The 16,517-nt window shown below is 47.6% G+C and overlaps 1 long non-coding RNA gene across 1 annotated transcript in view; it reads left to right on the top strand.

Annotated features, from left to right (window-relative positions):
• The window catches only part of LOC142291363 (uncharacterized), a 42,058-nt gene that overhangs the window by 9,806 nt on the left and 15,735 nt on the right, over positions 1-16,517 (top strand). The window contains exon 2 of the long non-coding RNA XR_012750463.1: positions 10,030-10,129. This is a non-coding gene — a long non-coding RNA (uncharacterized LOC142291363). The remainder of the gene's footprint in view (positions 1-10,029; positions 10,130-16,517) is intronic.

Here is a 16,517-nt window from a genome sequence, read left to right as displayed (position 1 = left end):
ATGTTTTGGAAGAGATAATGTAGATGACGTAGGCATTATCCATTGCAAGAAACATCTTGTAATGTGCAAATTCATAAGTACAGGATTAGCACTTCCAGAAGCACTTAGATGGAACTGGTATCTGCAGACTTGGTATGAGAGTTGTACTAAAAGGAAATAAACACAATTCTGTGGGCCAATGCCATACCTACAGTGGGGTGAATAAGAATTTGATACACTGCCGATTTTGCAAGTTTTCCCACCTACAGAGAATGGAGAAATGTGTAATTTTTATTGTAGGAGCACTTCAACTGTGACAGACAAAATAAAAAAAATTATGTCTAAGGACACCAGGGACAAAATTGTAGACTTTCACAAGGCTTGGATGGGATAAAGGACAATAGGCAAGCAGCTTGGTGAGAATGCAACAACTGTTGGAAAAATTATTAGAAAATAGAAGAAACACAAGATGTCTATCAAATTTACTCGATATCGGACTCCGAACAAGATCTGGCCTCGCAGGGTAAGGATGATTCTGAGAAAGGTCGGTAATTCTACACGGGAGGACCTGGTCAATGACCTGAAGAGAGCTGGGATTACAGTCTCAGATATTACCATTAGTAACACACTATGCTGTTATAGATTAAAATCCTGCAGGTCACGCAAGGTCCCCCTGCTCACACCAGGACATGTTCAGGCTTGGTTGAAGTTCGCCAGTGACCATCTGGATGATACAGAGGAGGCATGGGAGAAGGTCATGTCAGATGAGACCAAAGTAGAGCGTCTTGGTATCAACTCCACTCACCGTGTTTGGAGGAAGAAGATGGATGAGTACAATGCTAAGAACACCATCACAACTGTGAAGCATGGGAGTGGCAAAATCACACTTTAGGGTGCTTTTCTGCAAAGTAGACAGGACGACTGCACCGTATTGAAGGAATAGATGGGGTCAATTATCGCAAGAATTTGGCCATCAACCTCCCTTAGTAACATCATTGAAGATGGATTGTGGCTGAGTCTTCCAGCATAAAAATTACCTGAAACACACAGCCAGAGCAACTAAGGAGTGGCTCCGTAAGAAAAAATTCAAGGTCCTGGAGTGGCCTAGCCAGTCTCCAGACTGGAACCCAATAGAAAATGTTTGGAGGGAATTGAAACTCAATGTTGCTTACCGACACCCAGAAACCTGAAAGATCTGGAGAAGACCTGTATAGAGGAGCGGGTCAAAATCCCTGCTGTAGTGTGTGCAAACGTCATCATGACCTACAGGAAACATCTGACCTCTGTAACTGCAAACAAAGGTTTCTGTACCAAATATTAATTTCTGTTTTTCTATTGTATCAAAATAAAATGCAAATTAATTATTTAAAAATCATACAATGTGATTCTCTGGATTATTTATTTTATTCTGTGTCACAGTTGAAGTGTACCTATGATGAAAATTACAGACCTCTCTATTCTTGCAAAATCGTCAGTGTATCAAATACCTATTTGACACACCGCATATGTACTGGAGTGTTTTTTCCAATATATTCTGCATTTAGCAAAAAGAGTAGTGACATCCTGGGATTGTGACATTTCTTCCAAACTGGAATATAGAGCACCAAAACTAATATGTGCTGTTTTATGTTCCTGCCTTGTAACACATGCCAGCCTACTTCAGTTAATCTACTGGTATGTCAAAGTTCAGCCATTGTAATCCCTGATAAACCAATGATTATGTATGCTTGGCATGAAGCACTAAGGGTACCTTCACACTTAGCGATGCAGCAGCGATCCGACCAGCGATCTGACCTGGTCAGGATCGCTGCTGCATCGCTACATGGTCGCTGGTGAGCTGTCAAACAGGCAGATCTCACCAGCGACCAGTGAACAGCCCCCAGCCAGCAGCGACGTGCAAGCGACGCTGCGCTTGCACGGAGCTGCCGTCTGGAAGCTGCGGAGACTGGTAACTAAGGTAAACATCGGGTATGGTTACCCGATGTTTACATTAGTTACCAGCGCACAGCTGTGTGTGCAGGGAGCAGGGAGCCGCGCACACTGAGCGCTGGCTCCTTGCTCTCCTACCATAGCTACAGTACACATCGGGTTAATTAACCCGATGTGTAATGCAGCTACATGTGCAGAGAGCAGGGAGCCGCGCACACTGCTTAGCGCTGGCTCCTTGCTCTCCTAGCTGCTGTACACATCGGGTTAATTAACCCGATGTGTACAGCAGCTACATGTGCAGAGAGCCGGAGCCGGCAGCACAGGCAGCGTGAGAGCTGCAGATGCTGGTAACTAAGGTAAATATCGGGTAACCACCTTGGTTACCCGATGTTTATCTTGGATACAGCTTACCTCAGCTGTCAGACGCCGGCTCCTGCTCCCTGCTCGCTTCATTTGTCGCTCTCTTGCTGTCACACACAGCGATCTGTGTGTCACAGCAGGAGAGCGGCTTTGAAGAAAACGAACCAGGGCTGTGTGTAACGAGCAGCGATCTCGCAGCAGGGGCCAGATCGCTGCTCAGTGTCACACACAGCGAGATCGCTAATGAGGTCACTGCTGCGTCACAAAAAGCGTGACTCAGCAGCGATCTCGGCAGCGAGCTCGCTGTGTGTGAAGCACCCCTAAAAGAGTGTACATTAAGAACAATGTGGGTTGAAAAATAGCTTACTAAATAAACTTTTAGACAATTGAATGTAGCATAGCCTTTAAAAAGAAAAGATTGTAAAAAGCAAGCACCACAGAATAAAATAATTCATTTTGAAGACATACACTGAAGGACGTATAGATATCATAGGGCCCCATAGCAAAACTGCCCCCGGCCCCAAAACTGCACCCCCAAAAAATATTTAAATAAATAAATAAATATTCAGCTGGATCACATAATAACATATTTCACAACTTTGCAGTAATTGTGATCTGCACCCAATGTATTTTTTTGCCAATTGAAGCCCTAGATTCTCCTTTCATTGCACCCATAAAGTATGATGCCAACAAAAGTGCCCTGCAAACACTATATGATACCCCCTACAGTGATTTCCGGCCCCCTGCACAGCCACAGTATGATGACACTATTGTGTCTCGCTTCAACTAACTGGGCAAATTATTGTGACCCCCAACACTGTATGATCCCCAACTGTGACCTCCACACAGACCTCCATGTCGCATACGTGGCCTACATGCAGTATAATGACCCCCACACCTCTTCACACTGTATAATGTCCCCTACTAACCCTCCAAACAGTATAAGGGCCCCCACTTAGCCCACCGCACAGTATGATGGACCCCACACAAACCTTCACACTGTATAATTGCTTGCATACAGTACATTGACCCTAAAATAGCACTCCATAAAGGTATAAAGGCTTCCTCATAGCCCTCCAAATATTATAGTGGCCCCCACACAGCCCTCCTAATAGTATACTGGCCTACACATAGCCCTCCAAATAGTAAAATGGCCTCCACAAAGCCCTTCAAAGATTATAATGGCCCCCTCATAGCCTTCCATATAGTATAATGGGCCCCAAATAGTCCTCCATACAGTATAATGCACTCCCTGTAGTCCTCCATATAGTTAAATGGTCTCTACATAGTCCTCCATATAGTTTAATGCACCCTGTATAGTCCTCTCTATAGTATAATGGGACCCACACATTGCCTTCTATATAGTCCTCAATATAGTAAAATGCCCCTCCATAGTCCTCCATACCATATAATGCCCCTCATAGTTCTCCCTATATTATATTACACACCCAATAGTCCTTTATAATAATTATAATAATAATAAGTTTTATTTCTATAGCGCCAACATATTCCGCAGCGCTTTACAATTAAGAGGGGACATGTACAGACAATATGAGACAATACAAAATAACAAAATTAAGATACCAGGAGGAGTGAGGGTCCTGCTCGTAAGCTTACAGTCTATGAGGAAATAGGGGAGACACAAAAGGTGAATGGGGGGAGAAAAGCTTGTCATATATGGTCCAGCCATCGATTTAATAGGGTATTCAAAACCAGCTGCATGAACCCATCGGTGAGAATTTATACAGGTACAGGGGACGAGAACTGGAAGTAAATTTTTTGAAGGGCAGAAAGGGACTAGATTAGATCAGGGCAGTGAGGTGATAGGCTAGTCTAAAGAAATGCGTTTTTAGGGCCCGCTTAAAGGTGTGGTTGATGGGAATTAATCGGATTTCTCTTGGTAGTGTGTTCCAGTGCATAGGCGCAGCTCGTGAGAAATCTTGAAGACGGGAGTGGGAGGTTCGAATTGTTGAGGATGTCAGTCTTAAGTCATTAGCAGAGCGGAGGGCACAGGTGGGGTGATAGACAGAGATGAGGGAGGAGATGTAGGGTGGTGCAGAACTGTGGAGAGCTTTGTAAGTTAGAGTGATGTTTATATTGGATTCTGTAACGGATAGGCAACCAGTGCAATGACTGGCAAAGAGCAGAGGCATCAGTGAAGCGGTTGCAGAGGAAAATGATCCTGGCTGCGGAATTCAGAATGGATTTTATATAGTATAATGCACACCTGATAATCTTCCATATCGTATAATGCATCCCCATAGTCCTCCATATCATATAATGCACACCCCATAGACCTCCATATAGTATAATGCACCCCCATAGTCCTCCTTATATTATAATGCACTCCCCATAGTCCTTCATATATTGTAATGTACCTCCATAATCCTCCATAAATTATAATGTACCTCCATAGTCCTCCATATCATATAATGTACACTATAGTCCTCCGTATAGTTTAATTCACTCCATAATCCTCCATCTATTATAATGCACCCCAAAATCCTCCATCTATTATAATGCACTCTATAGTGCTCCATATATTATAATGCATTCCCCATAATCCTCCCTATATTATAATGCACCCCCCATAGTCCTCCATATCGTATAATGCTCCCCCCATAGTCCTCCATATATTTTAATGCACTGCATAGTCCTCCATATATTATAATGCATCTCATAGTCCTCCATATAATATAATGCCCCCCAATAGTCCTCCATATATTATAATGCACTCCACATAGTCCTCCATATATTATAATTTACACCCCTTAATCCTTTGGCCACCAGTGTACTCACTGATTAAAATAAATGAATCAATTCTCATCTCTCTACGGTCCCGTTTTTGTCTCTGAGTGAGAGTTCTGCAGGTCTCCACATCTCGGCACAGACATCAGATCTCAGACGCCAAGGGAGAATGATGGAGGAAGGAGCGGACAGTGGAGAACTCCCTCTTTCATCATTGCTTTCATTCAATTGTATCGGATTCTGCAATGCAGAATATAGTCTGTGTGCCATCTGATTTTTTTCTTGCATGCATTGGCAAGTTTTGGCCGATTTAAGTAGCTATTCACAGCATCCTGCAATTTCTTCCTCAGCCCTATTACAGCTGAGTAGTTGAATAAGATTGGAGTGTGTACAATGCAATTTTTTATCGCATTGCACTTGTCTTATTTGTATGTAAGTGGGAGCGAGACCTTAAAAATACTATTTCTGCTGCCCTTTTTTTACAGCATGTACTGGACTCAATAAAAAATGACGAGACTAAAGGCCACTTTACAGGCTGAGATCTCGCTAGCGAGATCACTAGCGAGTGTACCCGCCCCAGTCGGTTGTGCGTCACGGGCAAATCACTGCTGATGGCGCACAACATCGCTCGGACCCGTCACACTACTTACCTGCCTAGCGACATCGCTGTGACCGGCAAACCGCCTCCTTTCTAAGGGGGCGGTTCGTTCGGCGTCACAGCAACGTCACTAAGCGGTCGCCCAATAGAAGCGGAGGGACAGAGATGAATGGGACGAACATCCCGCCAACCTTCTTCCTTCCTCATTGCGGGCGACCGCAGGTAAGGTGAGGTTCCTCGTTCCTGCGGTGTCACACATAGCGACGTGTGCTGCCTCAGGAACGACGAACAACCTACGTCCTGCAACAGCAACGATAATCAGGAATAGAGCACCGTGTCAACGAGCAACGATAAGGTGAGTATTTTTGCTCATTAGCGGTCGTTCGTACGTTTCACACGCAACAACGTCGCTAACGCGGCTGGATGTGTGTCACGAATTCCGTGACCCCAACGACATCGCGTTAGCGACGTCGCTGCGTGTAAAGCGGCCTTAAAGGCCCTGTCACACGCAGAGATAAATCTGTGGCAGATCTGTGGCAGATCTGTATCAGATCTGTGGCAGATCTGTGGTTGCAGTGAAATTGTGGACAATCAGTGCCAGGTTTGTGGCTGTGTACAAATGGAACAATATGTCCATGATTTCACCGCAACCACAGATCTGCCAAAGATTTATCTCTGTGTGTGACAGGGCCTTAAGGCTATGTTCACACACTGCATTGTTTACTGGGTTTTTGGTGGATTTTTGAGGCCACAAAGATGCACCTAAATGCATGCATTTCCTTCTCCCAGCTGTCTATGAGATTTCTATTTTGCTATCCATGCAGCTTTTTTTGGCTGCGTTTTTGAAGATGCAGCATGTCAATTCTTTGTGCGATTTTGCCAGCGTTTTTGAGCCCTTCCAGTCAATAGACTTGACTTAAAAAAACGCATTGCGTAAAATGCGGTAAAAACGCTGCAAAAATGAGTAAAAAACGCATGCTTTTTTATGCGTTTTTGCCGCGGGTAAATTTTTTGGGGCCAAAAAGGCTGCATCTTTGTGGTTAAGAAAAGATGCATTGTGTGAACATAGTCTTACGCCTTTCCTAGTATGGAAGAAAAATAAGGTATCAGAATGTACCTATCCACATATATAGACACAGAATATGACTATGACCTGATGAAGGCGTACCGCCGAAACGCGTAGTTTTTTTCATCATCTACCATCTGTCAGTGTTATCAGCCAGTGTCATTATACCTTTTTGGATATATTCTTTTTAACAAAGTTGAAATAAAGAAATGCCTTTTATTCAAATCCTTCGAGTCTGAGCTGGATCCTTCCCCTGCTTGCTTCTTATCCACATACATGTAACAACCAACATTACACATTGTATGGCTTTATAGTGCTGCCAATTTAGTTCTCTAGAATAGTGAGGAGTTTTGGTACCAGGGTACAATACACCATCTGAAAAAAAAACATACACTGGAGATCAAAATTAGAGAACAATGTATGATCACTTGTTTTTTTTTCAGAAATAATGTAATCTACATTGATCATCATGTGAAGGTTTTTTTTAAAGGGTATACCATGCAACTAGAACAGTGTTTTACAAAAGATCCAGAGTTTATTAACATAAAACCTTTATTTTGCCTAAAACGTGATCATAATTAGAGAACAACAATGACTGTAGCACAGAGAAAGATTAGAAGTAAATTTTCTGAAGGTAACAACAGTCACCAATCAGTAGGAAGTCTACAGGCCTTTGCATTGAATGATGTCAGCACATCTGTGGCTACAGTACATCACTAGTTTCTAACACTGGTCTGGTGTGATTTTGGTCCACTCTTCTTCCAATCTCTTCCACAGTTCTTTGACTGTTGTTGGTTTCTTGGCCATAACTTTGTCACCAAGGATTTTCCAGATCTTTTCTATTGGGTTTAGATCAGGACTCTGGGCTGGCCATTTCATTGTTTCAATGTTTTCTGTTTCAAGGAACTCTTTTACCCATTTTGCTGTGTGACAGGGGCCATTGTCCTGCATGAAAATTGCTGGCTGGTTAAGTGATGAACACAAATAAGGAACCATGTGTTGTTGAAGAATGTTCTGATACACACTTGCATTCATTCTGCTATGTAGCTGTATGAGAGGTCCAACTCCTGCTGCAGAAAATATTCCCCAAACCATAACACTTCCTCCACCACATATCACTGACTTGTTAACACACTTTGGGTTCAGTCTTTCCACAGTTTGTTGACAAACATAATGTTTCCCATAAGACCCAAATTAATTAAAATTGATTTCATCACTAAAATGAACTGTGGACCACTTCTCTATCTACACAACATGCTCCTCTAAAGTCTAGCCTTTTGATTCTTTCTGCTAATAAGAGGTTTGGTCACTGCTGTGTGGGCTTACAGTCCAAATGCTCTTAAACGTTGTGACACTATAATGAGACAGTTCTTTATCCTGTTCAGTGCAGAACTGGGGAGCAATTCCAGCTGTAGTGTTGAAACGATTACCCATGGAGATTCTCCGCATTATCCTGGCCTCTCTTGCATTTGTCTTTCGAAGGCGACCATCCTTCTTGGGGACCTTGAAAGAGTTTGTGATGTTGTAAAGATACAATATTCTCAAACTCACAGACTTGGAACACCCAACTTCTTTTGCTATGGCTGATAGATTCACCCCTTTGGCCTATATCTGGACAACCTGCTGCTGGAGTGTTTCAGTCACTTTGGAACAGCACACCATTTATGCAAAGTCAGCGCAAACTGCACAGTTAGGCTGTGTGCGCACATGTGCGTTTTGCATGCCTTTATGCTGCATCTAGCGCTGCAGCGTAAAAGCATGTGTCCTGCATCCCCAGCACAATCTATTAAGATTGTGCATAATCCATCTGCATGTTGCGTTTGAGACGGCAGTGATTTGCATGCAGAAATTTAGATCCAAATCGCTGCGTTCAAAAAAGCAACATGTCACTTGTATTGTGCGTTTTGGATGCTTTTCCCACTCTATGGCAGAGCAAGCATCCAGAACGCATTAATTGTGCATGAATTCTGCATTTACAATGCATCCAAACTGCAGCTTTTTGGCTGCGTTTTGAAACGCACATGCAGGGACAAAACTGCGGAATATTTGTCCGGCACAACACAACGTGCGCAGATAGCCTTAGGCCGGCGTCACATGGGACGATATATCAGGCGATCGCACCCGCCCCCGTCGTTTGTGCGTCACGGGCAATTTGTTGCCAGTGGCACACAAAGTCGTTTACCCCATCACACGTACTTACCTCCTCCCTAACGACCTCACTGTGGGCGGCGAACATCCTCTTCCTGAAGGGGGAGGGACGTTCGGCGTCACAGCGACGTCACACAGCGGCCGCCCAATAGAAGCGGAGGGGTGGAGATAAGCGGGACGTAACATCCCGCCCACATCCTTCCTTCTGCATTGCCTGCGTAAGGTAAGCTGTGTTCGTTGTTCCCGGGGTGTCACACGGAGCGATGTGTGCTGCCACGGGAACGACGAACAACCGGCGCGCAGAAGTAGGAACGACTTTATGAAAATGAACGATGTGTCAACGAGCAACGATAAGGTGAGTATTTTTGCTCGTTCAGAGTCGTTCGTAGCTGTCACACGCTATGATATCTCTAACGATGCCGGATGTGCATCACGAAATCCGTGACCCTGATGACATATCGCACGATATATCGTAGCGTGTGACGCCGGCCTTATGCTGCCAGTTACATAGGGTTCGTGAGATAATTAAGGAAATTAGCACCAGGTGCCAGACTAACACCAATAACTTGCAAGTATCTGAAAGTGTTCTCTAATATTGATTGTTCTTTTACATTTATCTCATTTAATTTTTATTATGTACTATAGAATAAATTCAGTTTATGAAATAAGCTGAAAATACTGCTAGTATACTCATGTTAAGATATAATCACATAGGACTTAACATTTAGGAAATTGTGTGTTGTTTTCTAATTTTGATCTCCACTGTACATAAAAGCAGATTTCTTCTGTAAGTGTTCTCCCCATGAGATATGCAGGGAGGCTCAGCTGCAAAGTTTGCCTATTTTCAGAGAGAATGTCCCAAGAGAGCGTTCAGGCAGCCAGTTTTCTTGTGGGAAAATAAAAGGCCCTGAAGTAATAGCTTTATCTAAAGACGATAAAACATTTTCATTTTTTTGCAGTATAATATTATTAGTAATCATAAAATATTAATCTCCAAGAGGTCAGATATTTTCCCAAAAGTAAAATTAAAATAAACCTTGTAAATGCTTGCTAGAAAAATATTCCATGTTGATAGTCTTAAAGGGAATCTGTCACCCTTTTGTGTGTTTTTAGTTATTATTATGAGCATACAGGTAGCATGAAGGTGCAATTAGCCATACCTGTATGGCAAAATTCCTCTTTTGTATCTTCTATATTCCAGGCTATGGGGTGTGCACTGCCCAGAAGATAAGCTGGCCTCCTGTCTTCATTATACAGGATTCCTCCACCCCTTCTCTTCCTTCGTGTCCCTGTGACATCAGGTGCGTGGTCGAAAATCTAGTGTATGCCCATTATGCGGCAAATTTTTAGGCCACGCCCCCTAACCACACCCATTTCACAGTCACGCCCATATCCACTCCCCATCCACACCCATTCAGCATGGACACGCAGGCAGCCGGCGGGCCTCCAGCATGGACACGCAGGCAGCCGGCGGTCCTCCAGCATGGACACGCAGGCAGCCGGCGGGCCTCCAGCATGGACACGCAGGCAGCCGGCGGGCCTCCAGCATGGACACGCAGGCAGCCGGTGGGCCTCCAGCATGGACACGCAGGCAGCCGGCGGGCCTCCAGCATGGACACGCAGGCAGCCGGCGGGCCTCCAGCATGGACACGCAGACAGCCGGCGGGCCTGCAGCATGGACACGCAGGCAGCCGGCGGGCCTCCAGCATGGACACGCAGGCAGCCGGCGGGCCTCCAGCATGGACACGCAGGCAGCCGGCGGGCCTCCAGCATGGACACGCAGGCAGCCGGCGGGCCTCCAGCTTGGACAAGCAGGCAGCCGGCGGGCCTCCAGCTTGGACAGGCAGGCAGCCGGCGGGCCTCCAGCATGGACACGCAGGCAGCCGGCGGGCCTCCAGCATGGACACGCAGGCAGCCGGCGGGCCTCCAGCATGGACACGCAGGCAGCCGGCGGGCCTCCAGCTTGGACACGCAGGCAGCCGGCGGGCCTCCAGCATGGACACGCAGGCAGCCGGCGGGCCTCCAGCACGGACACGCAGGCAGCCGGTGGGCCTCCAGCATGGACACGCAGGCAGCCGGCGGGCCTCCAGCATGGACACGCAGGCAGCCGGCGGGCCTCCAGCATGGACACGCAGGCAGCCGGCGGGCCTCCAGCATGGACACGCAGACAGCCGGCGGGCCTGCAGCATGGACACGCAGGCAGCCGGCGGGCCTCCAGCATGGACACGCAGGCAGCCGGCGGGCCTCCAGCATGGACACGCAGGCAGCCGGCGGGCCTCCAGCATGGACACGCAGGCAGCCGGCGGGCCTCCAGCATGGACACGCAGGCAGCCGGCGGGCCTCCAGCACGGACACGCAGGCAGCCGGCGGGCCTCCAGCATGGACACGCAGGCAGCCGGCGGGCCTCCAGCATGGACACGCAGGCAGCCGGCGGGCCTCCAGCATGGACACGCAGGCAGCCGGCGGGCCTCCAGCACGGAGACGCAGGCAGCCACAGTGAGGCTGCCTGCGTCTGCGTCACAAGGAACAAACAATTTTAAAGTTACTATATGAAATCCATCAATATTCAAAAAATATCAAATACCTGTAGGAAAAAAGGATCCACTTTCCTGATGATCAGGAGCTGGTTCCTGCAGGGGAAAAGCTGTTGGTACCTTGTCAGTAGCCTGCAAAGGACATGATCTAATCCAATCTCTGTAAGAAAGAATGTAAGCACCGGCCAACAGACACGAAAACTGAAGTGATGCCATGCTCGAGGCCACTCGGACCGCACGGTGATCAGTTATGTGATTCATGCTAGAAGGTAGGTTTGAAACAATAGGTAGTAGGTGGTGGTCTGACTCACTGGATCGTGAAGGAATAGCTAGGAGAGGTCAGAGCACTAAGGGTACCTTCACACTTTAGCGATGCAGCAGCGATCCGACCAGCGATCTGACCTGGTCAGGATCGCTGCTGCATCGCTACATGGTCGCTGGTGAGCTGTCAAACAGGCAGATCTCACCAGCGACTAGTGACCAGCCCCCAGCGACGTGCAAGCAATGCTGCGCTTGCACGGAGCCGGCGTCTGGAAGCTGCGGACACTGGTAACTAAGGTAAACATCGGGTATGGTTACCCGATGTTTACCTTAGTTACCACCTCACACCGCTTAACTTAGCGGGTCTCCAGCACGGAGACGCAGGCAGCCACAGTGAGGCGGCCGGTCGCCCGCACAGTGAGGCGGCCGGCCGCCTTCACAGACAGGCGGCGGGCCGCCGCACAGAGAGGCGGCCGTCCACCGCAGAGACAGGCGGCCGTCCGCCCGCAGAGACAGGCGGCCGGCCGACCGCACAGAGAGGCGGCCGGCCGATCGCACAGAGAGGGGGGAGGGGGGGAGATTCAGTTTACATACCTTAGCAGCAGCACACAGCAGACAGAGACTAGTTTCGGACAGCGCGCTCCTCTCTGTTATGCCACGTCACGTGTTAGGATGGTAGGAGGGAAAGGCAGTGAGGCGGGGAGAGAGTAGGTGGGCGGAGCCCGGGAGACGGCCGTCCCGCCCGTGGCAACGGGACAAACAATGTAAAGCGTGATAGTCCCGCTGTATCCGGGACGGTTGGGAGGTATGCCCACCTGGGTATTTAAGGCAAAGGCCCCAATAGGGGAGTTGCCTAATCAACGCCTGAGTTTAGCTAGTTAGTGGCCAGTGCTCTAGTCAGCTAGTTGTCAGGTCCCCTTGTCTGTCCTGTCTGTCCAGTCCTGTTGCTACAGCTTACCTGTCGGTCCTACCCTGTTGGTATTAGCTTGTTTGTCCACCTCGGCTGCGCCTCTGGCCTCAACTACCCCGGTCACCCCTGCTATACCAGAGACTGTGCTGTCCAACCCGGCTGTGCCTCTGGCCCCTGCTACCCTGGTGGTCCACACCACATCTGAGACTGTGCCTGTCCAAACAGGCTGTGCCTCCGGCCTCTGCTACTCCGGTGGTCCTCACCATACCAGAAACTGTGCCTGAACACCCCAGTCGTCCCTCGAGCCTCAACTACCATGGTCACCCCTGCTATACCAGAGACTGTGCCTATCTCTCCATGCTGTGCCTCCAGCCTCAGCTGCCTTGGTGGCTCCTTGCTTTACTAGTGACTCTGCTTGTTCGTCCTGGCTGTGTGATCTGCCTCTGCTACCCTTGTGGTCCCAGTCTACACTTGAGACTCAGCCCAGTCTATTCCTGTGTCCGCCCCTGCCCTGGGGATCAGCTCCCACAGTCCCAGTCCTCTACCCCACGTTACTATAGGCCCGGGGTTTCCCTATGGTCCAGTGGGTCCACTTTTGCTCGCCATGGTAGCATTCCCAGTGGCAAGCATGACACCATTACAATGAAAGCACCCTTTCACATGTCCATTTTTAGGGAACGATTGCCTGCAAAAAGTAAAAAAAAAAACAGAGACGTGCTACATTGATCCATGTTGCAAATTAATCTCACCAATGGCAGGGGAGAAAAAAAGATAACACACAAACACGGGTGTTATCTGTATTTTACGGTATAATGGGTAGAAGTGAAGATTATATATATACAGTATATATATATATATGTTTATATATGCGCACACACATATGTGGCGCCCCTGAGGCTTCAGTCACCACAGAGGTACTGCACCTAATCCAGAGGTGTGGTATTCCATCCTGAATATGGAAGAGGTCACCACTGGTTCAAACAAAAGCACAACACTCTCACTCAGCAACACCTCACAAGACATGGTAAGGGCGTGATTATTCCCAAAGTCAGACCGGGGGGGGGGGGGGGGTTTAGAGTCTTTTGAGTGGGAACACATAAAAGTGGAGTGTGGAGAGAGAAGGGAAGAGGAGAGGAGCAGTGGAGGAGCGAAGACCCATGGCCTGGAGCTGGTACCGCTCAGCCCGGGCACAGACAGAAGGGGTCCTAAAGACCATAGGAAGTGCAACATTCTCCCGTGACCTTGTTCCACATATAATCTATGGGTGGAAGGACATGACCACAACACAGGGACTGGTCCCTAGGCTAGAGGAGAAGAACCTACGTACTCCACTAGTAAAACCAGCGGCTGAGGTGACTGAAAGCACCGAAGCCACATCCGCACACGAATTCGCTGGAAGGTGACCCTAAAGCAGAGGTCCCCAACTCCAGTCCTCAAGGCCCACCAACAGTGCAGGTTTTTGGGATTTCCTTAGTATTGCACAGGTGTTAATGTAATTACCTGCCCAGGTGCTGGTTCCAACAGCAGTGCAATGCTAAGGAAATCCTGAAAACATGCACTGTTGGTGGGCCTTGAGAACTGGAGTTGGGGAACCCTGCCCTAAAGGACCAAGGGATAGAGCTTCACGCCACCCAACAAGGTCCACGGGCACTGGCACAGGGTTCAGTGAGCGAAGGCACAAGACAGGAGGGAGAAGCAAGCGCAGGAAGACGGCCAGGGAAGGTAAACTTAAGAAAGGTGCACCGGACTCGACCTCCGAACTATCCGGCATCGGCTGGAGCCCATCACAGTGAAACCCCAGCACTCCAATGGCGGTCACTGGCATGTCGTTTTACCTTGGAACCTGCTACAGTGAGTAAAAACCTTGAGACTGCATCCCTGTGTCGTTCTGTTATTCACCTGCGCCTCCGCCCATGCAACACCCGCCATCATAGACTACTACTACCACCCCCATCCGCCCTGGGGCTCAGCTCTGCCTCTGGAGAGCTATACTATCTCAGCTGCATCACCATGTGCCCCAGAGGTCCCCATCTCGGAGTGGCGGCACCTAACTTGCCACGTACCACAGGTGGCATCACGAATAAACTGTCATCATTCCCTTCCTATTTCTTAAATGACACCGCCGGGGTCACGGAATCGGGCCTCGCCACCGCGGCACCCCAGGAGCAGAAGCAGAACCACTGCCCGGTAACGAGTCACCCCAGGCCCTGGTGTGGGCGTGTCACAGACACACACAGTCATGGTCAAAAGTGTTGGCACCCTTGAAATTGTTCCAGAAAATGAAGTTTTTTTCCCAAAAAATTATTGCAGTTATACAGGTTTTCTCATACACATTTTTATTTTCTTTGTCAGTTTTGGAACAACACACACACAAAAAACTGTTAGGGGTACTTTACACGCTGCAACATCGCTAGCGATTGCTAGCGATGTCGAGCACGATAGCACCCGCCCCCGTTGTATGTGCGACATTTGGTGATCGCTGCTGTAGTGAACATTATCGCTATGGCAGCATCACACGCACATACCTGGTCAGCGACGTCACTATGACCGCCGAACAATCCCTCCCTCAAGGGGGAGGTGCGTTCAACGTCATAGCGACGACACTGCGGCGTCACTAAGCGGCCGGCCAATAGAAGCGGAGGGGCGGAGATGAGCGGGATGTAACATCCCGCCCACCTCCTTCCTTCCTCATTGCCGGTGGACGCAGGTAAGGATTTGTTCGACGCTCCCGCGGTGTCACACATAGCGGTGTGTGATGCCGCAGGAACGACGAACAACATCGTACCGATGGCTGCAGCGATATTAAGGAAATGAACGACGTGTCAATGATCACCGTTTTGGAACGATTTTGCGTTCGTTGATCGTCGCTCATTAGTGTTACACGCTGCGATGTCGCTACCGGCGCCGGATGTGCGTCACTAACGACGTGACCCCGACGATATATCGGTAGCGATGTCACAGCATGTAAAGTACCCCTTAGAAAAGACATATTGGACTTTATTTCATGCAAACCCACAAAGATCGAACATACAATATTGTTGGCATCAAAAATTCGTGATTAACTGGAAAAAATCTCACATAAAACTTTGAAATTTATTACATATGCATTAAAATATAAACAAAAAGCACAAAAAACCATGTGAACAAATCAATCAAAAATGTTTTAATAAATGGTGTGGGTGTATTATTCATAAGTATAAGTGCTAAAGTATTCGGCCCTCTTGAATCTTTCAACCTTTTCCCACATTTCAGGCTTCAAAGATAAAGAAAAAAAAAATGTAATTTTATGGTGAAGAATCAACTACAAGTGGGACACAATTGTGAAGTTGAACAAAATGTATTGCTTATTTTAAACTGTTGTAAAAAATAAACTGAAAATTGGGGCGTGCAATATTATTCGTCCCCTTTAAGTTAATACTTTGTAGCACAACCTTTTGCTGCGATTACAGCTGCAAGTTGCTTGGGGTATGTGTCTATCAGTTTTGCACATCGAGAGACTGAAATTCTTGCCATTCTTCCTTTGAAAACAGCTCTAGCTGAGTGAGGCTGGAGGGAGAGCGTTTGTGAACAGCAGTTTTCAGCTCTTTCCACAGATTCTCGATTGGATTCAGGTCTGGACTTTGACTTGGCCATTCTAACACCTGGATATGTTTATTTGTGAACCATTCCATTATAGATTTTCCTTTATGTTTTGGATCATTGTTTTGTTGAAAGAAAAATCTCCGTCCCAGTCTAAGATCTTTTGCAGACTCCAACAGGTTTTCTTCAAGAATGGTCCTGTATTTGGCTCCATCCATCTTCCCATCAATTTTAACCATCTTCCCTGTCCCTGCTGAAGAAAACCAGGCCCAAACCATGATGCTGCCACCACCATGTTTGACAGTGGGGATGGTGTCTTCAGGGTGATGAGCTGTGTTGCTTTTACGCCAAATATATCGTTTGGCATTGTGAGCACAAAGTTTGATTTTGGTTTTATCTGACTAG

This window comes from Anomaloglossus baeobatrachus, chromosome 1, assembly GCF_048569485.1.
Source record: "Anomaloglossus baeobatrachus isolate aAnoBae1 chromosome 1, aAnoBae1.hap1, whole genome shotgun sequence".
In the NCBI taxonomy this organism is placed as follows: Eukaryota; Metazoa; Chordata; class Amphibia; order Anura; family Aromobatidae; genus Anomaloglossus; species Anomaloglossus baeobatrachus.
The sequence above is the reverse complement of the archived record's forward strand: the minus strand, read 5'-3'. Positions and strand labels throughout refer to the sequence as shown.